This window comes from Amphiura filiformis, chromosome 1, assembly GCF_039555335.1.
Source record: "Amphiura filiformis chromosome 1, Afil_fr2py, whole genome shotgun sequence".
Classification (NCBI taxonomy): Eukaryota; Metazoa; Echinodermata; class Ophiuroidea; order Amphilepidida; family Amphiuridae; genus Amphiura; species Amphiura filiformis.
Genome location: NC_092628.1, coordinates 23,222,153 through 23,249,485, shown reverse-complemented (window position 1 = coordinate 23,249,485; position 27,333 = coordinate 23,222,153). Strand labels below are relative to the sequence as shown.

The 27,333-nt window shown below is 36.2% G+C and overlaps 1 protein-coding gene and 1 long non-coding RNA gene across 2 annotated transcripts in view; both read left to right on the top strand.

Moving 5' to 3' along the window:
* LOC140171645 (inactive tyrosine-protein kinase transmembrane receptor ROR1-like) overlaps positions 1-27,333 on the top strand; it is a 462,163-nt gene that overhangs the window by 99,150 nt on the left and 335,680 nt on the right.
* LOC140171585 (uncharacterized) lies at positions 10,925-12,506 on the top strand. Its single transcript, XR_011861622.1, has 3 exons — positions 10,925-11,006; positions 11,669-11,746; positions 12,080-12,506. It is a non-coding gene; the product is annotated as an uncharacterized lncRNA (long non-coding RNA).

Here is a 27,333-nt window from a genome sequence, read left to right as displayed (position 1 = left end):
TTTAATATGGAATATTTTTTCGCAAAATTCCAAGACTGGTCTGGTAGGGGTCTGCATAAACCGCACGGGCTAAATACTATTTGGGGTGTGCGGAGATGGTGTAAAATAATTGTTTGACAGAAAATGTGCTTTATATTAGTTTACATTATGGCGCTCATAATGTAGTGCATTAGCCTAAAATGGCGGATTTAAGGAGACTGAATTTGATTTTTGTGGGGGGTAGAATTTCTGAATTTGAGCAGCATTATTCTGATATTATCAAATTTATTGAGGTTTGAGGCGATATTTACTGAACCTAAACACCAATAAGTGTACGTCAGAACTGAAATGCACTTGTAATCTACCAGTTTTGAAAGTGGGAGGAGCTTTAAAAATATGGCTCTTAAAAGTGGTACGCACTCAGGAAGTCTGAATGGCCCCCTGGGGCCAAATTTTATAAACGTACTGTACACAAAGAAACAGCGTGAGTTCATTGGACAACAAGGAATCCGGCGAGTTGTTTTGTTCCGTAAGTTTAAAACATTTGACCCCAGTGGGGCCATTCAAACTTTCTGAGTACGTACCACTTTTAAGAGCCCTATTTTTAAGCTCCTCCCATGTTCAAAAAATTGGTACATTGCAAGTGTATTTCAGCTGTGATGAATGCCAGTTGCTGACGAAGTTTAAGAAATATCACCTCAAACCCCTATAAATGTGATATTAACTGAAAAATGTTGCATAAAGTCCGAAATTGTGTCCCCCACAAAGCTCAAATTCAGCCTCCCTAAACCCGCCATTTTAGGCAATTTCACTACATTATGAGCACCATTATGTAAACTTATGGAAAGCACATTATCTATCAGACAATTATTTTACACCATCTCCGACACACCCTAATATATATTTAGCCCGTGCGGTTTTCGTGAGACTCCGTCCAGACCAGTCTTGAATTTTGTGAAAAATATTCCATATTAAATGTCAAGTCTGTATGTAAAGAAATGTCATGAAAATATCTGCAATGTTGTATCTAGTAAAGCCTTCATGGGAATCCCAACTAGAACATATTTGTTGATTTTATGATTTGGTCTTGCCCAAACAATTCTCCACACGAAATGTAACAAAAGTTTTTGATTATTACCGTATTGGTCCAGTATAGTCCCGTTTTTTAGGTGAAATTTTTTTCATAATGGGGGATTATACTCAAAATTAAAAAAAAAAGAAGAAAGTTTTCTTTTTGGTTTGGAGTGTCCCTGGACCTAGACCTAAATGCTAGGATCATTCATGGTTGACCTAAAAAAAAAAAAAAAAAATTCGACGATGTTTTGTGTTTTAATATGAAAATTGATAATTTGTTTTTTGTGTCATACTCTGTTAATGATATCAAAATGCCTTCACATTCAATGCATTTTGATATCATTAATAGCGTATGACATGAAAACAAATTATCAATTTTCATATTAAAATCACAAAACATCGTGCACATTTTTTAAAAATCAACCATGAATGATCCTAGCATTTAGGTCTAGGTCCAGGGACACACCAAAACCGAAAAAATAAATAACTTTTTTTTTACAATTTCTGGAATTTTTCAAAAAATGGGGGGTGGGACTATACTCGGACGTGGGACTATACTCGGACGAATACGGTAATGCATGGACACACAGAACACATGAATAGATGATGACATGCAATGTTATGATGCTAATATTGCCATTGGCAAGTATCATGTGAAGGGTCCTTGTTTCAAATAGAACATACTCATCAGTATTGTGATTAGGATACTTGTCAAATTAAAGCTTATCAATGTATTAACTCTTGAGGAAAAATAAACATTTGAATGCTTTCCCAAATCACATATTTGCAGATACTCATGCACAACTTATGATATAATTACACATGATTAATAATAAAGATAGAAACAATGACAAAGGGAAACATGAAACGTGGCATCTGAAATAAAAGAAACAGTCGTAGACAGAAGTAATCAGAATGAATAAAAGGACCATGCTCCATGTTTATGTTCAAGTGTGTGCTTGAATTTCTATCAAGACCATAACTAAACACAGCCTGTGGGCAAATGGTCATATGTTGTATTTTGTGAAACATTGGTGTAGGAGGATTATTTTATAAAGCCACTGACATTGGAGTGAAAATGGAAAGGAGATGAGTGCCGGCCCTAGGCGGTGTGGGCTGGTGATAAGTAGTCGCCGTAGGCTGTGTTTTTTTCTCATTGCATTGTTAAATTGCATTGCTGATGAAAATGGCTTTGTGTTGTTGTGCGCATCGAGAAGCAATGTTTTTGTAGATGAACATTGGCACATGTATATATAGTCATGTTATATATATGCAATGATATGCCCCTGGGGGATGCAGACAAACAGACATATAGACAGACATAATAAAAGGCATGGGTCAAGTTTACTCACCATAGACACATGAAAAATTGATGAAGGGTTTGAGATGTTTGGCTAGAATTGAATGAAAATGCACGGTTTACAGTGTTGTGTGGTCATATGTATGTGACTCATGAATGTAACAAAACTCCCATGTTCAATAATTCATGCAGCCAAATCCCGGCTCTGAGACATGAGATACATTTTGAGAATTGTTTTGAATGTTGCGAAAGAACTTGCCAAACCAAATTAGTAGGTGTTCTTGTGATTTTGAAGAGTGAGTATGGTACCTGCTACAGTTCAATTGAGAGGAAAGGTTTATTAGGGACTGTTCAATATTTACACCAGTGGGAGGGTGGGAGTTTTGACCAAAAAATTTTCATTCCCCCTCATGTCTGCTCAAAATTGTCAGATTCCCCCATTGTTTTCCCCCTTTTCTCTATTTAAAACTTAACATTCACCCCTCATGGTTCAAGTAAAAATTCAGTTTCCCTCCTCAAGACGCCCCAAAAATTGGATTTCCCCTTAAAACTACCACTGCCCCAGCATAGATATTGAACGGTCCCTTAGAGTGTGGTATAGTCTAGGCCAGATAATAGACATAATTCTGAAAATCTTCTGAAAGAAATACTACCTGCTACATTTGATATAAAACACTGTCACCAGGGATGCAGAAATATTTGGAGCAGGGACCACTGCTCCAAGAAAATGACTATCAAAATTGAAGAAATGATATAGGAGAAAAAAGGATAGAGAGAAAAGGACTCACACTATACCTACTTGCAATTTGTATCTATCATAATGAAACTTGCAACAATTAGAAACAAATAGCTTTTAGAGTTGGTTAGTGTCACCAGAACTCTTTCTAAATGTAGACGACAAGTTTTAATTTTTTTTATAGTTAAATAATTTCAGAATTGTAAATTTTCATGACCGTATTTGGAATCAGAATGTAAAATGCATTAAAATAAGTACAAACAAGCTCAGTATTGGTTTAGTGGTTCTTAAGATAGCACTTGATATTTTGAGAAAATAATCTCGAAATTTTTTTATGTTTGAAGCCTGTTAATAGTTTGGCTAGCATGCAGAGCATTAAAACAAATCCAAATATCCAAAGGTAAATGAACTGTTAAGTACCCACTAAAACACAGCCAATTCTCTTTACTATTTTCAGAAGATTTATGAAAAGCATAAACACTGGCTGGTCACTCCACAGGTACATCCACATGGAGGGATGGTTCTTGAGCAAAAACTTGGGGAAATCTGCCATGTAAACTGTCTTGAAGATTTCAATCCCTAAGTTTGCCCCCAAATTTATCGCCAAGAAATTTAGGGGATTTCACATTTTCCTCAAGTGATCCTTGAGTGCGACCACTGTGTGAATGATACATTTTTGCGATTCTTGAAAACATGTATAAATAGCATTTTAAAAACATTTTTTGTATTTGAGTCAAAATATGCTAAGGCGTTATTTTACAACCAAAGAAATATGCTTATTTCATTTCTTTTTTTTCTTAATGTTATGAGTAAGGAATTGATTTATTTGTAAGTTCAGAGGCAAAATAACTAATAAAGACACAACACACACAGTTTTTAGTCGATCTTTTCATTAAAAATTTGAAAAAAAAAAAAAAAAAGTTTTCTGAATTCCACGTTTTTCATCATTGATTTTTTGAACATGCAGTGACGTCTCTTTCCCAACAGCTCATACTGTTTTATTGTGATTCCCAATAGAACTACATGATAGGTGGGTCAAAAGTACATAAAAAATAATTTACAAAAATGTAAATATCGTGGTCCTAAGTAAGATTAATGTTATAAATAAAACAAATTGAAATTCACCCTTACGTACGTCAGGTATGTCTGTCAAACTCGTGGTTCAGTTACAAACGATCGTAACTTCACTAAACAGTGTCTACCATGAAAACCACAATGGTCAACCTATAACGAAATGCATTTTGTCTTGAACTATATTCATTTTTTCTTAGGCTACAATTTGTTTTGATTTTATCATGGTTTTAAAAACTTCTTCCTTCTATCTGTCAAAATCTGACGTACTTAAGATACGACCATATTTCTTGCTCAAAGCCAGACCAGCCTTTATAATACAACGCCACATGATGTAATAGGTGCCCGGATGTTGAACGTCATCAGCTCTTGGCAAAATTACAAGCAATGGCGGCATGACAAGTTGCATAGTGACGTCTGTCAACAAACCTGACGACCGACTATTCTGACGACGTGAGTATAAATTTCCTTGAAAATATATTACAACTGATAAATCGGTATATATAGACAAAACTGAGCCAGTCCATGTGTAAATTAGAGTAATTTAAACCACGATTTACGACTGCCTCGGGCTTTGCCTCGAGGATGTTTGTGTTTATACTCGCACCAATGCTTTTGTAACGGACACATTGCATGCGTGACGTTAGATTTTTACAGACTTTCTGGGCGGCGTCAGGGTTTGACAGCCATTTTATTTTTAAACTTTGATATTTGCTACCTCGCTAAAGATATTGTTGTCGTTTCTCCACCAAGATGCTAGATTTAGAACCCCCAATATACACGATGTGCTTTAACGAACGATTTGTGATTAAACTGGTGTAAACAAAATTAAAGCTTATTCCGTGTATCGTTCGTCAGATTGTTGACAGATGTGCTGCACGCTTAAGTCAGATTGTTGACAGGCGTGCCACGGGCGCCGGCACCCAAGCCAAGCCAGCCAAGGACAGTTTTTCCAATCTTCTTTTTTTTTGCGCTACCTCAAGGGTACATGCCACCAAATAGCTTTCCATAGACTTTACGTGCAAAACAGGGGTCACGTTTTAGGCTATAAGTCGAGTTACGCCTTACTTTGAAATATATATTTGATATCATTTTAATCAGAACAAAATTCTGCATAACATATCTGAAAATGACACCATATTTTAGGTCTACTTTTTGAGAAAAATAGCGCTATATAAAAAGTCCCGATTTTCCCGTGTTTACGTCTGACTGCTAACGCGTTTTGACCTCGTGTGTTCATGCGCTCATCATCGTAAACATCACTCAAATTTTCGCGTTTTCTGTTCAAATTAGTAGAGATCACATTCACAAGTTCTAGCAAAACACGATTTGCAACACTAAAATTGTTAATATTGTACCGATTTTGCACATTTTTTATGCAAAGTTGGGTCTATAGTCGTGATAAACTTTTACCGGAAACCGCTTCACACACGCGGATTTAGTGGTATGAACCCTTGAAGAGGCTAAAACATCGTTTTTAGGCCTTGAAAATGATTTTGTTATCTTTTTCACTACATTTTTAATTAATTGTAAGAAATTTTGGGTTATTTTCTTTCATACTTTAGACAGGATGCCGATTTCAAGCACAAGCATGATAGCCGACAATTGCCATTTTTCGTCATTTTGATGCACATGAATGCACAATGGTTGCTGATTTGCTATTTTCATGAAGATATTAATTGATGTTAATAGTAAACGTTCTTTGAACATCTTTTGCAAGTGCATAACTTCAAAATTAAAACATTCTCAGTACCGGCAGACAGAATATTTAAAAAGACAAGAAATGTCAATCAAGTAGGCCTACCCCCCCCTCCATCGTCACTTTTAACCCGTTTTGTCCAAAAAGCAAATGTAATGAATGGCTATTTGAAATTAAATATTAATATAAATTAAACTTTGAATGTTATAACAATTTAAAATACTGGACAGTGGTATAAATAAAGCAAACTAGAAACTTAAATATCTTAAATCTAATTTTTATGTAATTTTATTAAAATTGAAGGCCAAAACTTGAGTTTAAATGACAAAAAATTGGTTAAAAATAACAATGAAATTGAAAAACTTCTTTGTAATGTAAACACCAATAAACAATGTTTTCAATATTTTGAAACTCTTCTTGATTCATATCAAAAGGTTTCAAACTTCTACCAAAATCGGAACTTTTATTAAATTGGAAATAAAAGCAGGCCTATTCGCGTCAAACGCACATACAGCGAAAAACCTTGCGGCGTCCATAAACGCGCTTGTTGATGTCCCTCCTCTTTTCTTCGCGTGCATTTTAAATAGATAAAGACTCGCGGAAAACGCATGGAATTGCTCCTTAAAGGGTACATGCCACCAAATAGCTTTCCATAGACTTTACGTGCAAAACAGGGGTCACGTTTTAGGCTATAAGTCGAGTTACGTCCTTACTTTGAAATATATATTTGATATCATTTTAATCAGAACAAAATTCTGCATAACATATCTGAAAATGACACCATATTTTAGGTCTACTTTTTGAGAAAAATAGCGCTATATAAAAAGTCCCGATTTTCCCGTGTTTACGTCTGACTGCTAACCGCGTTTTGACCTCGTGTGTTCATGCGCTCATCATCGTAAACATCACTCAAATTTTCGCGTTTTCTGTTCAAATTAGTAGAGATCACATTCACAAGTTCTAGCAAAACACGATTTGCAACACTAAAATTGTTAATATTGTACCGATTTTGCACATTTTTTATGCAAAGTTGGGACTATAGTCGTGATAAACTTTTACCGGAAACCGCTTCACACGCGGATTTAGTGGTATGAACCCTCAAGTCTAGTGGTGCACCAGGCTTTGTTGATCATTGGCTCACTCGCTTCAACAGGGTTGCCAAACTCCTGATTTAGTAGCCCAATTGTGCTTATAGCCTTATCGTATAAAGCCACTTCTGCCATAAACAAAAATAATGAGGACTTCTTTTGAAATTAATCGGGCTGCTTAGGTTTTTTTGGGGGGGTTGTGTGCATAATTTGTTTGAGTCTTGAATTATTAAGCTCCAAAACGGAGCCTGGGGGGGGGTCTGCGTAAGGTGGTCTCAGTGGTGGGTAGTCCGGGCTCCATAACGGACAGATGGGGCGTGCGGGGGGGGTTCACATGAATGGTTCTGATAGGTCTCGGAAAAGTGGTCTCGGTGGTAGTCGGGGCTCCATAACTCGAAAACGGAGCCTCCGGCAGGGGTGTTCACATGAATGGTTCTGATAGGTCTTGGTAAGGTGGTCTTAGTGGTGGGTAGTCCAGGCTCCATAACTCAAAAATGGAGCCTCCAGCCGCGGGGGTTCACATGAATGGTTCTGATAGGTCTCGGAAAAGTGGTCTCGGTGGTAGTCGGGGCTCCATAACTCGAAATCGGAGCCTCCGGCGGGGGTGTTCACACGAATGGTTCTGATAGGGCTTGCAGAGATGTCACACTTCCGGATTTATCCGGATTTCCGGAGTTTTTTATGTGCTCTGGAATTTCCGGATTTAAAAAAAAAATAAATAAAAAAAAAAAATTTTTTTTTTTTTTTTTTTTTTTTTTTTTTTTAAATTTTTTTTTCGGTTTTGGAGTGTCCCTGGACCTAGTACTAAATGCTAGGATCATTCATGGTTGACCTACAAAAATGTTTGTGTTTTTAATATGCAAAGTGATAATTTGTGTTCATAGTATGGCATGAACACAAATTATCACTATGCATATTAAAAACACAAACATTTTTTTCCCTTTTTGTAGGTCAACCTACCGGGGTGTTCACATGAATGGTTCTGATAGGTCTTGGTAAGGTGGTCTCAGTGGTGGGTAGTCCGGGCTCCATAACTCGAAAACGGATCCTCCAGCGGGGGTGTTCACATGAATGGTTCTGATAGGTCTTAGTAAAGTGGTCTTAGTGGTGGGTAGTCTGGGCTACATAATAAAAAACTGAGCCTCTGGTGGGGATGTTCACATGGCCGAGGTTTATTTTATATTGCTTGGGAAGTGGGTAAAAAAATACAATAAAAGTAGACACAGGGCGTCCAATCACATCATTTTGCATTTGTTTTTGACATTTTAAAAGAAAGCAGTGACACTTGTGGTAATGTGGGTTAAAGAATCGCCCTGTGTTCTAACACTTACCTTTTTTCCCCCCTTTTTTTAATATAGGCTAGTGTTGTCAAGATGGTGTTGAGTATTCGGATGAGGAGTTTCAATCGTAAAAAACCGTGTGATGTTGCCGAAGCGTGAGAATGATTCGCCTGAAAATGATGAAGATACACCTTCTACATCTTCTGCACATACACCTTCTACATCTTCTGCACGTTGGGCTAGAAATAGGCGAGAAAAATTAAAGCAAGATCCTGAAGCAAGGAAAAAGTTTTTAGCATCGGAAGCTGCACGTCAACGTGAACGACGAGCCAAAAGAACAGAAAAGCAAAGAGAACGAGATAGAGAAACAGGCCGTATTCGACAACAACGCTATGAAAAACGACTCTCTGAAGGAGCTGTAGAATCTGCCAAAGGAAAATGTACAACACAAGGAAAAAAGTCAAAAGTACTTACTCGCACAGAAAAAAAAAAAAAAAACTGAATATAATCGGATTAAACAACAAGAACGCAGAGCTAGGATGAACCCACAACAGAAGAGGCGAGCAAGGGAAATAGATGCAAAAAGGAGAAGTGAAAAGCGAAAGGAAAACCAAGGAAAGCAATGTCCAGTCAATAGCACTCCTCCCCGGACATCTAGTGGTTTCATATCCAAGTCTGCACAACGGATGGCATTCAAGAGATTGTGGGAACGATTTCCAATAAACGATCCAGAAAAATTTTGCGTCCATAGTAGAAGACTTTGTGTCAGGAAAGCACACAACACCGAGGAAACAAGCTGCATTGCAAAGACGTGGTATTGGTGTATTAAGTGCAAAAAGAACCCTACAGTTAGGAAAGTGCATGACAGACAGTGTAAAAAGGAGAGTCCAAGAACTGAAGAAAGAAAGATTCCGCTTCCCTTAAAGAGAGACGACTACTGGTGAGAGCAAATCTAATAAGTAAGAAATACCGTATGCAAAGTCACTTAGCCAAACAATTGGATGTGCGCCCCAATTACCTGTCGGAGCTTTCAAAATCACTTGATGAGGATATGATGTCAAAGTCGCGGAAAAGACGAAGCGATGCTACAAGCATGGAGGTGATTAACTAAATACAGTCATTTTACAGATTACCGAAGGTATCGAGGAATTGCCGTACATGAGAACAGTGAAACAGCAGACACAGAGAAGGGTTATGGAAGTCTCTATTGATCAGGCATACACAATGTGGAAGGAAGAACACCCAGATCATGTTACCGTTGTTAGTCGCTCGTTGTTTCAAAAGCTGAGACCTGAAAATGTCCTCCTTCAACACAGAAATAAACTTAATCAATGTCTCTGTGAGTACTGTACTGATATTCTGCTTAAATTGGAGTCATTGAACAGGGCTGCTCAGGTGTATGAGATGCCAGACATAAAAGTCAAAAATAAGTATGAGCTAATTGGTCTATCAATGTGCCCAAAGAACGACGGTGACAACTATGCAAAACCTGACTGCATAAACAGGAGTTGCCCAGAATGTGGAACTGAAAAGCTGCGAACCGATTTACACCACTGATAGCAGCTCATGGTGACTCTATGGTACAGTGGCGAAAGTGGGCACTTCAAACTTATGAACACAATGGGAAAACAAAAGCAAAAAAGTTCTGATCACACAGAGAAAGACCATATCCGAGCTGGTGGAAGAACTATTGAATGAAACCGAAACTCTAGCCAAGCATGTATTTGTTGCTAACTGGCAGCAGGACATGTTTACAGAAATTAGTACAAAGCTCCCACAGAACTGGGCCTTGCTGGTACTGGATTTTGCAGAAAATTATGGATGCCTATCTCAAGATGAAATACAGTCTGCACATTGGGCGACTCAACAAGTGACTGTTCACCCTATCGTTGGCTATTATAATTGTGTGCACTCTGATGCAACTCAGTCCCACATAGTCCAAGAGGCGATGGTTTTCATAAGCGAAGATTTAGGGCACGATTTCCATGCAGTGCATCATTTCGAAGAGGTCGCTGTAAAGCACCTCAAGGAAAGTAGGGGACTTCCTTTGGAACACATAGTTGAGTACACGGACGGCTGCGGCTGTCAATATAAATCCCGCGGCCCATTTGGTGACATAAGCTATGCCACAGAGGATTATGGGGTCGACGACTTTGAAAGACTATATTTCGGATCAAGGCATGGAAAGGGGCCTAGCGATGGGGTTTCAGGGGTGGTAAAAGTGCAGTCAGGAGAGCTGTTGTTTCGAAAAGAGCTGTGATTAATACAGCAGAAGAAATGTACACCTACTGTAAAGAAGAACTGTCAAGAGAAAGTTGCAAGGACAACGCCGTCGTTCTTCTTCGTCAGAAGAAATGAAATCCAAAGAGAAAGAAAACGAGAAGTTAAGAAGCCAGTAGCAGGAACCCGTGCCTTTCATGCCATCAAGTGTGTGTCGCCAGGTGTGATAAAAACTCGTTTACTGGGGTGCTTCTGTGAAGGGTGCATTTCAAGTCCCCCAACCAACTGTGCCAATGCAACTTACGTTAACCCGTGGCAGAGACAAGTATTGAAGATGGATCGTGAAATACCCACTTCTCATGAAAACCAACCATCAGAAGAACCTTCCCCAAATGACACTGCAGAAGAGCTTTCCCCTGGTGCAGATGAGCCTCCCCTGATGCAGATGAGCCTTCCCTGGTGCAGATAAGCCTTCCCTGGTGCAGATGAGCCTTCCCTGGTGCAGATAAGCCTTCCCCTGATGAAGAAAGTATTGAAGACTTGTTCAGACAGTTGCAAGGTATGTCAGAAATGTTTTTATTTTCAATGTCATTAACAGTACATGTTGAATTTATTATTTACAAAGTGGAAACTTGTTAATACAAAATTGCTGATAACATCATGACCTACAAAAAGCGTGTAATGCGTATAAATGCAAAGACTTAATGTAAGGACAGGGAAAATGTGTGATGCACAAAAACGAGGAATTTGCGCATTTTGGGTATAATCGCGCATTTTGGGTCCGACCACAAATTTTAAGATTTTACCAAAATAACCATTTTTCAAGTACTAACTTTGCAAAAACCTGAAGTTTTTACAAAAATCAAAGAATCCACAATGACCTGCAACACAATCCATGCTATTTAAAGTATAGAAAATAGGCCGTCGAAAAAAAATTCATAAAAATATAGAAGGAAAAAAGAATAAAAATTTTAATATTGCATGTATTTGAACTTTTGGGGAGAAAAATTAGCATTTTGTTAAAAAATGTGCAAATTATAAAATAGCACATTTTCAGAAACTGCGCAGCGATTTTACTCTCAGAAATCGCAAGCATTTTCCCTGTGCTTAACTTAATGTTACTTTTAATCACAATTGCAGTATATTTCTTTCTTACAGTATGCTATCAACCCTCCCTGCTTAAGTAACATTATTTGGCATTTAATGTTTGCTCTATTTCAGGTGAACGTGACGAATCGGATGAATCTGAGCCAGACCTGGATGCATCTCTCACTAATCAAGTGCAGAATCACAAGACAGGTAAATTTGTACACCCTGTGATTAAAAGTTGGTTCATATTGTGATATAATGAGTATCTACTTATGACAAGTCTGTTTGAGGAACCTTTATGAAATATATGCTTATTATATAACTTTAGATTACAAAGTTCAAAGATGCATGAAACATTTTCTTAAGTAGATGCTGAGGTAAGATTTGTCTTCAGTAATCTTAGATTGACATATTTATGACAAGTACTACTACACATGCATTTATTTCATATCAATGTACACTTAAAATATATATTTTCTCTACAAGTATAAGAATAATATTATATTGTACATTATATTACAATTATTTTTCATGCATTTTCAGATTATGAAGATAAGCAGTGGAGAATTGGTGACTGGGTGTTAGCCGAATATAAGGGAATGTATTATCCTGGGATAGTCAAACAAATTGTAGGAGATGAAACAGAAATCGATTGCCTAGAGAAAGCTGGCAAGTTCTGGAAGTGGCCAGATCCGCAGATCTTCTTTGGTATGAATCACACAAGGTTGTAAGAACTCTTTCTGCCCCATTCCCAATCAGCAACAGAGGACAGTTCAAGTTTGCAGCAGAACTTTAAATTACACTGCCATGCACGGCTTAACATAGTGCTTAGTTGTATACACCTAAATGGTTGGGTAAATTTGACTTGCTAACTATAGCACATAGATGTGTAAATAAGTTATTTGTTCTTATGACTGATGAATGCACTCATATTGTTGTGACCAGCGAGTGTCTTCTTTGTTTTACAGTTGACTTATCTGTGTAAGAAAAGAAAGAAAAAAAAAGTTAAAACCAAACAATGTTATTGTACAAATTCCATTATTATTATTGGAACAACTTGAACCACATTTTCATGGTGATTCTAGATTGGTGTTAAAGTAGCTGGCTGTATTGTTTGCAAAATGGAGCAACTTGGATGATATAACTTACCTACATGTACATGTCCAGTCAGCAATCTATGGCACGATAGGTTCTGAAAAAATTGACTATGGAAAGCATGAATTCTTAATTTTATATGTTAAGAATTCTTATTATGTAATAACAAACTTGTGAAATTTACCATGCAATGTACATCTACATGTAATACTCGGAATTTAAAGGCAAATACACTTATTGTAAGCTGGTCATTGAAAAGGGATTGAGTTTGGAGGAGTGCGATCACATATAGAATCAGGAGGACAGATTTATTGCCCACTGTAAATTGCAGATCTAGGCTAGAAAATTCAAGTAAATCTGCCAAATCACACTATATACAGCTCCTTTTAAGCAAGGGATTTGTAGCACACCTGCACTTTTTAAAATTCAATGTCTTTTCTAATATTGGCCAGGTTTTGTGATATTAAATTGTGCAAGTGTCCGTCAAAACTGACGACGCTATTACATGTGTGTCCGATCAAACTGACGACGTCAAGCACATCTGAATTAATCCTCTTATTTACTATGTTCTATCTTTAAACTTCATTTAACCTCTGCAAACATGTTATACTTAACCTTTTTCAAAAATTTACAAATATTCTTTGATATCCAGTGGCTGTAATGAGGTTAATTGTAGTTGTACCTTACCTTTTTGTAGTCGTATGAACCACAAACCAATTTTCAAAGACATTTAGAACTATTTGTTTATTTATTTGGATTGTTTTTGACATTTATTCATAAGAACTATATTTGTTACATTAAAATAAGTGCAAAAGAGTACCTCCTGATGATAAATTTATTATTTATGCCACAAAAATTGAAATATTTTGTCTGTCAAATCTGACGACGCACATGTGTGTCCGTCAAATCTGACGACGCACATGTGTGTCAAATCAAACTGACGACGTCAAGCACATCTGAATTAATCCTCTTATTTACTATGTTCTATCTTTAAACTTCATTTAAACTCTGCAAACATGTTATACTTAACCTTTTTCAAAAATTTACAAATATTCTTTGATATCCAGTGGCTGTAATGAGGTTAATTGTAGTTGTACCTTACCTTTTGTAAGTCGTATGAACCACAAACCAATTTTCAAAGACATTTAGAACTATTTATTTATTTATTTGGATTGTTTTTTGACATTTATTCATAAGAACTATATTTGTTACATTAAAATAAGTGCAAAAGAGTACCTCCTGATGATAAATTTATTATTTATGCCACAAAAATTGAAATATTTTGTCTGTCAAATCTGGACGACATAAGGTTGAAGTTCCAAACCGAAAAAATAAAATCTGAAGTTCATGTACAACAACTTATATTTTGCTTTCTATATCATTGTAGCTAATTATGTACACTATCATATGAAGTTAGTTGCAGAGAAAAATAACCAAGTTTAGAAATTGACCCCTGTGTTCACTTTTATAACACCTTAGCATATTTTGACTCATTTGCTAGGCCAGTGTCTCCTTAAAATGAAGTTCAATTGATCGAAGGTAAATGAACTGTTTAGTACCCACTAAAACACAAGCAATTTTCTTTAATATTTTCAGAAGATTTATGAAAAGCATAAACACTCCCTGGTCACTCCACAGGTACATCCACATGGACAGTTTTTTGCTTAAGCTACTCGTATGTGGTTCTTGAGCAAAAACTTGGGAAATCCACCGCATGAACTGTCTTGAGGTTTTCAATCCCTAAGTTTGCCCCCAAATTTATCCCCAAGATATTTACGGGATTTCATGATTTCCTCAAGTGATCCTCGAGTGCAACTGCTGTGTGAACGATACATTTTGGTATTCTCGAGAGCTGAACTTAACCTATGACCTTGGTTTTATTATTTAATATGGCTCAATTCGGCGTGCCATTACAGGTCACTGTAAGCTTCCGGTTGTAATTCTAGAGCTGACGTCATCAGGCATTGTGAAACTCAAGGATTCCAGGCTGCAATTGTGTTGTGTGGACACACACTCAGGGATTGACTTAGGGAATCGCAATTCTCGAGCACACCAATCCTTGAGAATTCAATAATCATCTGAACAGGACTCTCATAGACAGTCCTGTGAGGGAGGTCATAAATGAAAATACTGATACACCATTATGATAGATAGCTCACAGACTAATAATATTGGTGATGATGTATGTTTAACCCACTACCTGCCGATCTAACATTGCCTCTGATTGGTCAATTACACGATATCGTCATTTTAATCACCAATCAGAATGGAGCTTTGCAAATAATTCACCCCAATTTATTTGTGCGGTGAAATTATTCTAACAATGTTGCTGATTGGTCCAATTGATAATGAAAACTTTGTTTTGACCAATCGGCAGGTAGTTTTCATGGGGTTAACTCTTTACCAAAGTTGGGTCACTACTAGGAAAATAACACTAAACCATTTTTCACCCTGATGTTGTAATCAGAAGTCAATGCGTTATAGCAGTTGTTTCTCACACGCATCTGCGCGATGTCTTTGAGTGTGTACGCCAGTGCTTTGAGCGAACACTAGCGATTTAAAGCTGCACTCAAAGAAATGCGCACTGATGTCACTGCCACATCAGGGCAAATATGGTATAGCAGAAAATGAGAATATTTTGGCATACTAAAGCAATTTCAAGTAAGAATGCCCACCCCAATGGTCTGGAGTCTAGAGTACCATGGGTCACTCTTATCAAGCAACAATATGTAACTTATGCAGTGGCCATTTTGTTTTGGCATGATAAATCGCCAACATTTTTTTGTTATTATTCAAAGTCAGCCTGTCTTGCTACTCCAAGTATTAATCAACACTGACCCATGGACCTTGCTATGTATACAAACTACAGCCAGATCACTTAATTGACCAAGGCATGTGTCTCCTGAATTTATCGCATGGTACAAGAACAATGTATGCTAATTATTGACTATGATCCATCCAAGATTGAGTTGGAAGGTACGTCTCAGATGTGATAAAATTCTTAGCATGGAGATGCGTCAGATATGATGGAGCTCTTGGGATGAGTTGTGTGGATGACTTAACCACATTGACACTGCTGTCTTTCTAAGTTACAGTGCTTGTGATTGGGTAATTACATGATATAATCATCTGAGTAACCAATCAAAGTAGAGCTTTTTAATCTCTTAGCAATTTAATCTTAATCCCCTACAGCCCTACTGACTATTCTTACCATATCTCTGATTGGCTAAATACATAATATAGCTTTCTTTATAACCAATCAAAATATCCCTTAGATTCTGATAATTTGGCGATAGCATCCATGGGGTTAAATGAAGATTCTCAATGTATAAAATGTTCTGAATCAAATATCCTTTTCCCCCTTTTTTAAAAAACTCAAAAGCAAGGTTTCAACACTTGCAATTTCTAAAGAATGAATACCTCTATCTTCAAAATGTTAGAAAATCAGAAATAATAGCACATCATTAAAATAATTTGATACAGATTTTATTGTAGTTATATCAAAAACTGATTGTGAAATAATCACCCTAAGTATAAATGCACCTCTAAAGAGCACAACACAAGTCAACTTTATTTATAGGTATATCATGTTTTAATTATATTGAACAATGCATCTTCAGCAATTGCAACCTTCCCTAACACATGTTTAACCATAAGACATTACCACACCAAATTGATACACATGAAATGTTGTTTACATGTCCCATCCTTGTCATATAGATAGTATCTCCGGACTGCATATTTTTCCCACGGACACAGGCCACTGCATAATGACATTTCTATTTTTGACATTACACAGGCATCATGTCTCTTGAGATGAACAACCCTGATCTTGACCTTGAAATTATCATTGTGAGGACGGACCCGTACCTGTCATACCGATACAAATTACCGCATTAGCCAATCCCTCCTTTTTAGCAGCTATAAAATTTTTAATGCTTTTTTGCCGTCACCGAGTCTAGGCAATGTTAAAATTTAATGGTGCATAAAAGATATTACAAAGATCATGCTTAATGCTAATTTTTGAATGTTGCATTAGAAAATTGAAAGGATGAAAAATATATTTGTTAAAGTACATTATAATTGGAAAAGGGTAATGTTTATTACAAGAAATATCGCATTTATGAAAAATGAATTATTCCGTCTCTCTTGTTTGATGGATAGTCTAAACTGGATTAGTTTGCATAGACAATTACTCAATTACCAAATTAGTCATGGGGATTACCCTCTGATGGGAAAAGGTTGTACCTTGTTATTGTTTTCATATGTCATACTGTCTTCTACACTGCTCATGTGATCTTTGCTTTATTTAGTTATTAACTTTGAAGAAAGAAAATAAAGGTTTTAACCAATAAACATTTTCAAGGACAAGTTGTGCATTAACAGAAGTAGGCATCATAACAAGGAGCATATTAAGATAATATAGGGATTACTTCCATGTTTAAGTATGTACACAACTTAGGCAACTATATTGCAAGGTTGATACGGTACCAATTTCAGTGCAGCAGATTTGGTAGGATTTGTGTAATTGCTAACAAGAACTGCATCTTTATTTCAAGTAAATAAGCATTTTGTTGATTGTAAAAAAAGTTGGCCTCATATTTAGATGTTGTGATAGGCTCTCTATTGAAGTGTTGTATTTACTGAAGACAACCTTAAATCAGCCATGCTGTATGTTTTTATTTTGAACTATCTTTACCAATACCTATCTTCTGAAGATAGCTACAAATAAAGACCACTGTCAACTTCAGATGGCTTGATATGAACAAAAACATATGCTAACTACTAAAGATAGCTTAAATTGAGGGAATTTATTTAATGATTTGTCTCTAAATCAAGTACCGGTATGCTATCTTCTGAAGATAGCTTGAAATTATTTATTTTATACTAAAGATACTTTTATACCTGGAAATAAATTATGCTATCTTATGAAGATAGCATGATCGAAGTATGCTAGACACTGCAGATAGCTTGAAATTAATTATGCTATTTATTGAATATATCGGGAAATAAACAATGCCATCTACTGAAGATAGCTTGCAATCAAATATGCTATCTACTAGAGATAGCTGGAAATCAATTATGCTATCTACTGAAGAGAGCTTGAATTCAAGTATGCTCTCTGAAGATAGCTCTAACTGAAATATATTATCTGCTGAAGGTAACTCCAAATCAAGTATGCTGTCTACTGAAGATAGTTTTAAATTAATTGAGCTATCTACTGAAGATAGCTGGAAATAAATAATGCTATATACCAGTTCTGAAATCAGTTATGCTATCTTATCTACTGAAGATTGCTTGAATTCAAGTATGCTATCTAAAGATAGATGGAAATTAATATTACTATCTACTGAAGATAGTTCTAAATGAAATATGTTATCTACTAAGGAACACTGGAAATCAAGTATGCTCTCTACTGACGATCACTGAAAATCAAGTATGCTTATCTACTGAAGATAGCTATAAATCAAATATGCTATCTACTAAAGATCACAAGTATGCTGTCTACTGAAGATAGCTGGAAATCAAGTATGCAATCTACTGAAAATCAAGTATGCTATCTACTGAAGATAATTAGAAATAAAGTATGCTATCTACTGAAGATCACTGGAAGTCAAGTATGCTATCTACTGAAGATAGCTTTAAATCAACTATGCTATCCACTGAAGATCATTGTTTCACTGAAGTAAACTTACTTCAGATATATTTTTTTAAATCTGCAAATCAGGGAAAGAAGCACAACCCCTTTCACCAGGTCACTTGTGCCTGGTTTGGCCTGGCCGAAGTTTAGTCAGTGTTATCTCCTAGGTATGCTTGACAAAAAGACAAGCAAAGATGAGGAACAAGTTGAAGTGTACTTAACCCCCACCAGCACTACTTGCCGATCTAACATTGCCTCTGATTGGTCAATTACATGATATTTTTACTTTAATCACCAATCAGAATGGAGCTTTGCAAATAATTCACCCCAATTTTTTTGTGGTGAAATTATTCTAACAATGTTGCTGATTGGGCCAATTGATAATGAAACCATGTTTTTGGCTATTAATCAGCAGGTAGTTCTCATGGAGTTATGGAAATAGAAATTCAATAATCCAATTATACCAGTGATTTAGCAAACAATTTAGCATTCCCAAAAGTACACATTTATTAATGACCTTGGGTAAGTACATATGACTGAATCCCTCAGCGGAAGACCAATTTTGTAATTTTAACGTAATTCTGTTTTATCGTTCTCATATATAATGCAATGGGAATAAAGCAATAATATCCTCACAGACAGTTTAAAATATCACAGTACAAATTAAAAACCGCATCATTTCATCTTCCAGACCAATTCTATCATCATCGGGTAATGAGGCATGCAAGTATAGATCATGCACATCTCTCTGATTGGATTGGGGCTGTCTGATGTCCATATGTCAGACCGTGGTCTAAGGCAATATCAGACATATTAATAGTCCAGTAAGGCCAGTAGTATTATTATAGTCCAAGCATCTTGTGTGTGTTTGATTGCCAGTGGGTGTATAATGCAGAATTTTGCATTTTCAAACATCTAAAAGTTTTTAAAACAGGTTTTTTTCACACTTCTAGACTGGGGTTTTCAGTGATTCTGTGAGAACATGAAAAATTTGAAAAATTTATTATAATAGCTTTAATATAAAGCTTCTATTGAATTACAGTACTTTTTTTTTCTAGTTTTACTCTCGAAAATTGAGATTTCTTCACAGTGCGACACCAATCGACAAGGAAAACTTTGTACTTGACCAGGGGTTAATGTTTATGTTTCATATCATAATGTACAGGCCATAATGCACAATGGTGCTGTTTAAATTATTGGGGGGCCACAAGCCATTTTTCGGCAATTTTCCTATGGGATTTTTAAAATTTCAGATCGGTGGGGGGAGGGGACATGCCCCCCGTGCCCCTATGATGCTACGCCATTGGCAGAAGGTATGGGTTATCCTTTGTTTTACCAAGCACAAAATTAGCTTCAGAGGAGTGTATTTCAGAAAAGGATTAGGACCTGTTACGCAGCTTTATTCCTTAAGCTGTGAAGTCTATGCTTTCTCACTCATAGTTAATACCAACACATCTCAAGAGTTTAGATCAAGAAAGCCCTATCTGCAATAGCTGCCAGCTGTCATATTTTTAGATATATACAATATAGAATGCAAAAAACTGTCAGAATGTCTACAGGGCAGCTATTGGATATAGGGTTATCTTGCACTTAGTTCTCAGTCTTGGGTCTGAAATGTCACAGCAATTGTATGTGAAGATGTTGTTTTGAAATAATTGGTAAAAGGAGTATGTGATTACTTGATAGGGAAATGGATTAAGATGTTCCCAGATGGACTCCATGTAAAATAGACTTTGTCGCTATTTTTGTTTGCATTGCTCACTGTTTTGAAGTCAATTTGCGACACAGAAAAATATATTGACCATCCTTTTTAAGACAAAATATTGACTTTAAAAAAATCTGATAGGCTTGTGAGGTAACAAGGGAAAAAAACTAAAAAAAGTAAATGATAAAATTGTTTCTAAATATTCTCTTTCTCTTTGCTTGAGTTGTGCTGGCTTTTGGATATACCACAACATAAAATTAATTGTTTCAAATTCTGATAATTTTCCATATTTTATCCTTGATGTGTGTGAGATATCTATGGGAGGCATCTCCCCTAATGTCTTATCATTGAGAGAGTGTATTTTGCAGGGAAAACCCTTGAGCATTTCTTGTATATCTGCAGACTTCTTTTGCTACTTAAAAATAAGAGTTTGAAGTACCAGAAAAAAAAAAGGTTTTTGCCTTCTCTCCATATGTTTTCATAAAGGGACTTTTGGTTTGTGGTGTACATCCTACTATACTATGAAAGTGGAAATTTCACAGAACATTAATTTTCACCTTGTTGGCGATCAACACAGCTACCATGAAAATAAAAAAGTGTAAATATGTGCTTTTATATATAGGTCAATGTAAGAAATCTCAAAATTTTTAATTTAAAATAAATAGTTAAAAATCAGCAAAGAGCGAAAAATTCCACAAACATAGAAATGACCATTTTCCTCGAATAGGATTGGTCAGATCAGAGAAGATGAGAAAGCCTTATGTAATAGGTTAACTATAATTGGTATGGAGCAGAGGGGCATCTTTTCCTTCCCAGAATCCTTTGCAATGTGTTACATGTAATCAAATGACACTCCTATTTCCTTTGCACAGGCTTAAAATGCCTTTTCATGTTGAGAATATTCTGGCTAATAAAGTACCGTATTTTGCAAGATTAGGATGTGCTCTGTTTATTGAGGTACTTTCAGTACCGGGGGAGGGGGTCTCTCCCTGATTGAAGGTATACGGAGATGTGCCACGGGTTTGGTGTGCCTTTTCAGCGATTTTGGTATATTGATTGGAAGGCCAATGCGTCCAATTGGGCAAATTTGGGCAAATGCGCCCAATTAGGGTAGATTTGGGTGATTTTTGGGTGTTTTTTGTTGGGTAGCAAAAACAGCAAAAAGTAGGTATAGAGAAAGTCAGCATCAGAAAGTTTGTGTGGCACATCCCCGTACCAAATTTTTTGATAAGAAGGTTTCAGTTATTAAAGCCCCATGTTAAACTACATATAGCTCTGGTACAACTACAAGCACAGGAAACTAAAAGGATACACTGTGGGACATGCAATATATCTTCCCTGTGAATGGAGCATGAAGATGACAAGTATTAGGCAAGCATCAAGGTCAAAATCTTGTCTAAATAATCAAATCATCCTCAAGGTCTGGAAGATGGATGTATGGAGGGATGATGGTCATTTGATGTCTCAATAAATCCAATTTGGCCACTCATCTTGGCAGTTTACAGAGTATGGGAAAATGCCTTGAATTAGAAATGAATGGATGGAATATAATTTGAACTTTGTTTGTGCTGTTGTTGTAAAACAAAACATTTTTGCAAACATTTTTTGTACAAAATGTTGATTTTTTTTTCACACTAAAGATACCAGAGATATAGGCTCCATAAATTGTTTAGCCTGTTCTCTGATGAAGTTGTATGCCTACCTATATGATTAGTGAGTAGAATACTCTCAGGGATGTAAATTTTCAGGAAATTTCCTGATTTCAGGAAATTTTGCTTGGATCTACCCTGTACAAAGTATAGGGTAATACGTACACATTTTCAGAAAATGTTAAAGCAGTTTCAGGAAATTATGTCAGTGCTTGTTTTAATCCTTGTACTCTATTAATAAAGTCCCATTCACAAATGTATAAAATTGAAATTGTTTATAAATTGCTTAAAAGTGAAAGATAAGTCATTCAAATTGTCATTTGGTATTTTTGAAATGAAATATGTGGCAAAAAAACAAAGAAAACAGCAGTATTGATGAAGTTGAAGCCCCATTCAAATACATGTAGCTAATTTATATACTGACAGTATAAATTACAGATTACATGTAAATGCCTTATTTTATCTTAAATACACAGCTTTCGGCTGAACCACTAGCAGGCTATGTTAGTACATCTATGACAATAACAAAGGTACCATAATCTAAATTTTGATGATTTATATGATCATTCGGATGAGCAAATCACTGAATGGGCCTTAACCTTCACAGTATTACAGCAGTGAACTCTTCATTCATGAGAATTTCAAGCAAGTTCAATTCGTGTTCATTTGAGCAAAGAGTGAGGACATTAACGCATGTGGCATTTGCTGCATGCACACAAGCACCGGAAATAAGTCCCTTTAATGATTGAGCTAACGTGACTGCTAAATATAGGACTTGATGAGAGAATCAGAATACTAAATAGGTCATATATGTAGGCCATAAACATGATATAGGCCAATGACTGTCACAAAGGGTTTGCTTCTTCTTGTCCCATCTCAAGCGTTGTGTGTTAAAAAACTATTGCATTTGTCTTGGATTAGAATGTCTTAAATCATCTCAATTTAAGATTGAAAAAGGATCAGCTTGATATGGCTGGTGATATTTTGACAGATATGAAGTTTGTTAACTCTTTTTCTAGGGAAGTAAAATGAGTTAAATAGGATTTTGGGTTATGGCTTTGGCTGTCTAAATGCCAACATTAATAAACTGAGATTGAAGAGTGTGATGGTCATCACTGTGAAGCTTTTTCCTTTGAAGTTGTTAAGCTTCCAGCCCACAAACCAGATTAGTATTAAAGTATTGATATTAAAGTTGTGATCCTAAACCAAGATAGCAATGCTGAGTCGCAACTATAACAGCGCAGCTAATAAAATTGTTTGATTTGTTTATTTAGATGAAACTCAATTTCTGAATAAAATAAGATGGAAAAACAAAAACAGAACAGGGAGCCAAAACAAACAAGACACAAGGAACAGGCATTCTATTACCTCCACTGCCAATTATTATTACGGATATGCATACTCTATAATCAAAGACAGAATTAAAAGTTTGCATCTGACGTCACTGTCAATCAAACACCCTACGACCCTTCATTGGTTAGTAGCGTGTAAAATGAAGGTTGATTCATCTGGTGCTGATTGTAGAAAAGGAATTGCAGAAAATGGCTGAAAATTATGGTACAAGGCAAAAAGCAACTTCTCCAGGCATTGTTGAAAGAAAGTTTCCTATTACTAAGACCTATAACTTTTGAGGTGGTTTGTATATTTGAAGGTGCAAAATTAACCATAAGGCATGCTGTGTTACTGCCGTGTTCAGAAACTCAATCATGACGATACTCGCAAACAAACCATGACCGAGCTTGATTGACAAATAACATCAGATGCAAGTTAGTCTTTGCAATTCTGTCTTCGATTATACTAGGGCAAAAAAATATATAATTTTCTCTATTTTGCGGTAATGAATAGAAATAATGAGCATTGCAGTATAATTTACAGTTACATCCAAATAATGTGTTGTCGGTAGAAAAAATACTTTATTTCTTCAATGAAAGACCAGTTTGCCGCTTTAAGATCATATCATTATCAAGCACAAGTTCAATATTTTATTGAGTAAGCTTAAACGAGAGCTCGCACAAGTCTCGGCATTTAAAGGTTATACGTCCACAGGATGTCATTTAAAGACTAACTTTAAAGAACAATGAAAATGAAATTGTTTTCTTTGGATTGTTTCATAAAATATATTTTTAGATTGGATGGCAGTCTTTTATGGTCAGGTATAAGATTACAGAATTCTTGGAACTTGGAGACAAGAGGTCCTTGGCATTTTATACAGCAACTTGTCTGATTCAGATGACAAGAGAATGTCCAAATGTGGATATCTTAATTACTAAAAGGACAATGAGAGATTTCTTGTACAAAATGTTTTGCCTTATAATAACTGCTCCTGCAAATGATCAACAAGCTTCAAAAGGTCAATTTGATTGTTGTAACTTGAAGAGTTTTCCTGCTTAAGCAGGAATTGCTGGGTTTTTTTTTTTTGCTGCCCAAAATTTCTGTCTTTTATTTATTTTTAGCCTGTTTATGAGCATTTTTGGCACATTTGATGTTCTTTTTCAAAACTCTCCTGGTTTTTTTTTGATGGAAATGTATTCTGTTAGCAGCATCTATCATTTTGGGTACTAGGAGTTGGGTAGAGGTAAAATTGGACAAATTCTGTAGAAAAAATACCAAAAAATGACAGGTGGCCCCTCAATCTATTCCAGTGCCCACTCAACTAGTCCCTGTTCCCCCTCCCGAATCAGGTGTCTCACGCTATGGTATGTTAACCATGGCTTCTGAATTTAATAGCCACTCTTGCCCATCAGACATGAGTCGATGGGCTAGTCAAAAAGGCCCAATATATGCAATAGCTGCCTCATAGACAATTTCTGCTTTCATATTGTACGCATTTAACAATATGACTCCTGGCAGCTATTATTGATGTGTGCTTCTTGCACTAACACTCCTAGTGATTTTTGTAGATGTACCATGGGTGTTTTGATAGACTTTGGTCAATAATACCAAACTGGAAAAAAATCTACAAAATCTTCTGCAACGCATGTGTGAATACAGTTGTTGTGATGTAACATGTAGTGTTGCCAAAACATTTCAGCACCAAGGTACAGCGAATGAGCTCGCCAGACCACGGTGAATGTCTCTCAAGTAGCCCAATTTTTAGTAACTCGAAAAAGAGCGGCCAGTACTGGATATTTGGGTGGCTTTACCCAAATTGGAACATTTAATAACCCAATTGGATGGAAGAGCATGATAAAACTTCGGGTACTTGCTAAATATAAAAGGAGGTAATGATGAAAGGAGGCAGCTTTTTCTAAGAATTCTGAAATCTTATACCCAGGGCTGGAAAAAATGAAAATTTCCCTGGAAGATGATAAAAAGTTTCCTTCAAAAAGACAAATTTCCCTCCAAATTATTATGTATTTCTTTGTTTTAGGACCTTAATTTCCCTCCAAACTTCCAAATTTCCCAGAAGAGGAAGGAGCTTCCCACATTCCACATTTTTTCCAGGCCATACTCTTTGAAACCAAATGAAAGGAAAATACATAAAAATGATTGCTATGACCTGAGACATGCAATTGTGAGACATGTGATTTTCAAGTAGCCAAATTTGGCACCTAAGTCACAGTGTTGGCATCACTGGTAACAAGTGAATAACAAGCCAGTCTTAAGTATCCTTAACAAGCAGACACTAGACACACACAAATCCTTTTCATTTGTTGATTTAGGTTAAATTCACGGATGGAAACATTTGATTATAATGGCCAGTTGCATGCAATCTTAGCCTAGAGAAACAAAACTCAATTATTTACACAGTTTGTCTGTCTTTGGATTAAATTATCATTCTCCTTTGGTTTCTATCTGTTTAATGATGGTGAGCAGAATTGTATTTTACATTGAAGGACCTCGGCAGATTTTCAAATTTGTTGATGTTTTTTTGTTGAACGATATACATTAGTGGTGGCCAACATGTGGCCCTTGAGTTATTACCATTAGCTCAGTAGGCCTACCTTAGCTCAGTACCTGAGCTGACTGATGTTGAAGTCTCCAAGTCTCTGGCTCTTTTTAGTGTTTTTTACTACATATTTTTGCCTTTTTATAGATATCTCAATTTCATTATTGCTGAGTTTGGCTGGGTCAGGTGGAATTACAGGTCTTAGAGAATTACATAAGCAAATTACAAAATACTTTTAAAGTAGAACGCTGTCAAGTTGTCAGCAATTTCACATTACATACTTTCATAAATAGTTAATTATTAGTTAAGAAAACCATATGGTCGACTCAGAAAATCAACCTGGTAATTTTGAACATTATCTTTGTTGTTTCCAGACAAAGACCAAAAGTCATCTCAAAAAATGACAAAGATTCATTCTCTTTCATGTAACTGAATACATAGACTGTATATTATCTGGTCCTTCCATCTGCAAGAGATAAAAATAAAAATGAAATATGATTTCCTCTTTGAAAAACAAGCAAGACATTCTTGCAAAAAGAGCAGATGATTTTAACCCTCTCTACACGGGTGTGGACTGCAGACGACAAGTTCCAAATTTTCTTCAAAATTTCAAAAATTTCTGAATTTTACATTTTCATGACCATATTTAGAATCTTCATGAAAAATGGGTTAACATGAGTACAAACAAGCCCAGTATTGGTTAAGCAGTTCTTGAGATAGCTCTTGATATTTTGAGAAAATATCTCATAACTTGAAATTTTCAAATGTTGAAGCATGGCTAGCATGCAAAGCATTAAAGAAGATTAATGGAAGGAGGAGCGGGGCTAGACAGGGAATGGTACATGGGAAATGATGGGAGTTCAGAAAGAAAGAACATTCCTTATAGTTAAACAGGCTTGTTAGTGGAAGACAGTGAGAATGTTTCCAGATGTCTAAATGATTCAGAGAGTGTGTGGGACCACAAAAATGGAAGTAACAAACAACTGTAAAGGTGCAATTTCTCCTCATGCATTGATTTTCATGCTTTTCGTGTTCCAAGCTGCCAAGCTGCTACTGCCATGCTCAAATAAGGGGGGCATGCAATAATTATGACCCCCCGTGTGAAAATAAGTGAAACAGTTCAAATTTGGCAAAGCCCAAAAAATGAGCACTTAAAATTTCATTTATACTGTATCAAGTGCATAAAAATAGTATAATTTTCTACGCATAGTTCAATAACCCCGATTCAAATCTTGTCTCAAAAGTTGTCCTGAAGTTGTGGAGTATGTCTTTTGGTACGCAACACATTTAGAGGTCATAATGAGTGCACAATAAATATAGGCCCCCTATAGGGGTTACAGAACTGTGTCTCTTTAGGTGAGGTTATTTGCAATCCTATAAATAGACCGACAGTACAACTTATATTACATTGTCACAATGTTTCTAGATGTTTTCTGGCATGTTTGCATGTTGGCCTTTGTAGAATTCACAAAAGTGATGATTGAGAATGGACATGATGCATGGAAAAATGGTAGAACGTTTCCAGATGTTATGTAAAAGGATTTGGAATTGGTGTATGCATGATTGGGACAATTTGTGACCTCAACAATGGAATTAAGCTTGGAAGATGTCAGATTAAAGGGGCTTTGAGATTTTACTTAAATTGCACCCTTAGTTTTTGCCCGGTGTCGTCACTTAACATTCAAAGGCGTAACGCATGATCGTTCCCTAAGTCAAAAATACCCCCCTATTTTGCGCGGTTTCAAGAACATTTTCGTCATTTTTACCCCTATTGTACACGAAAACGGGTACAAATTAGCCTTAAAAAATACCCCTATT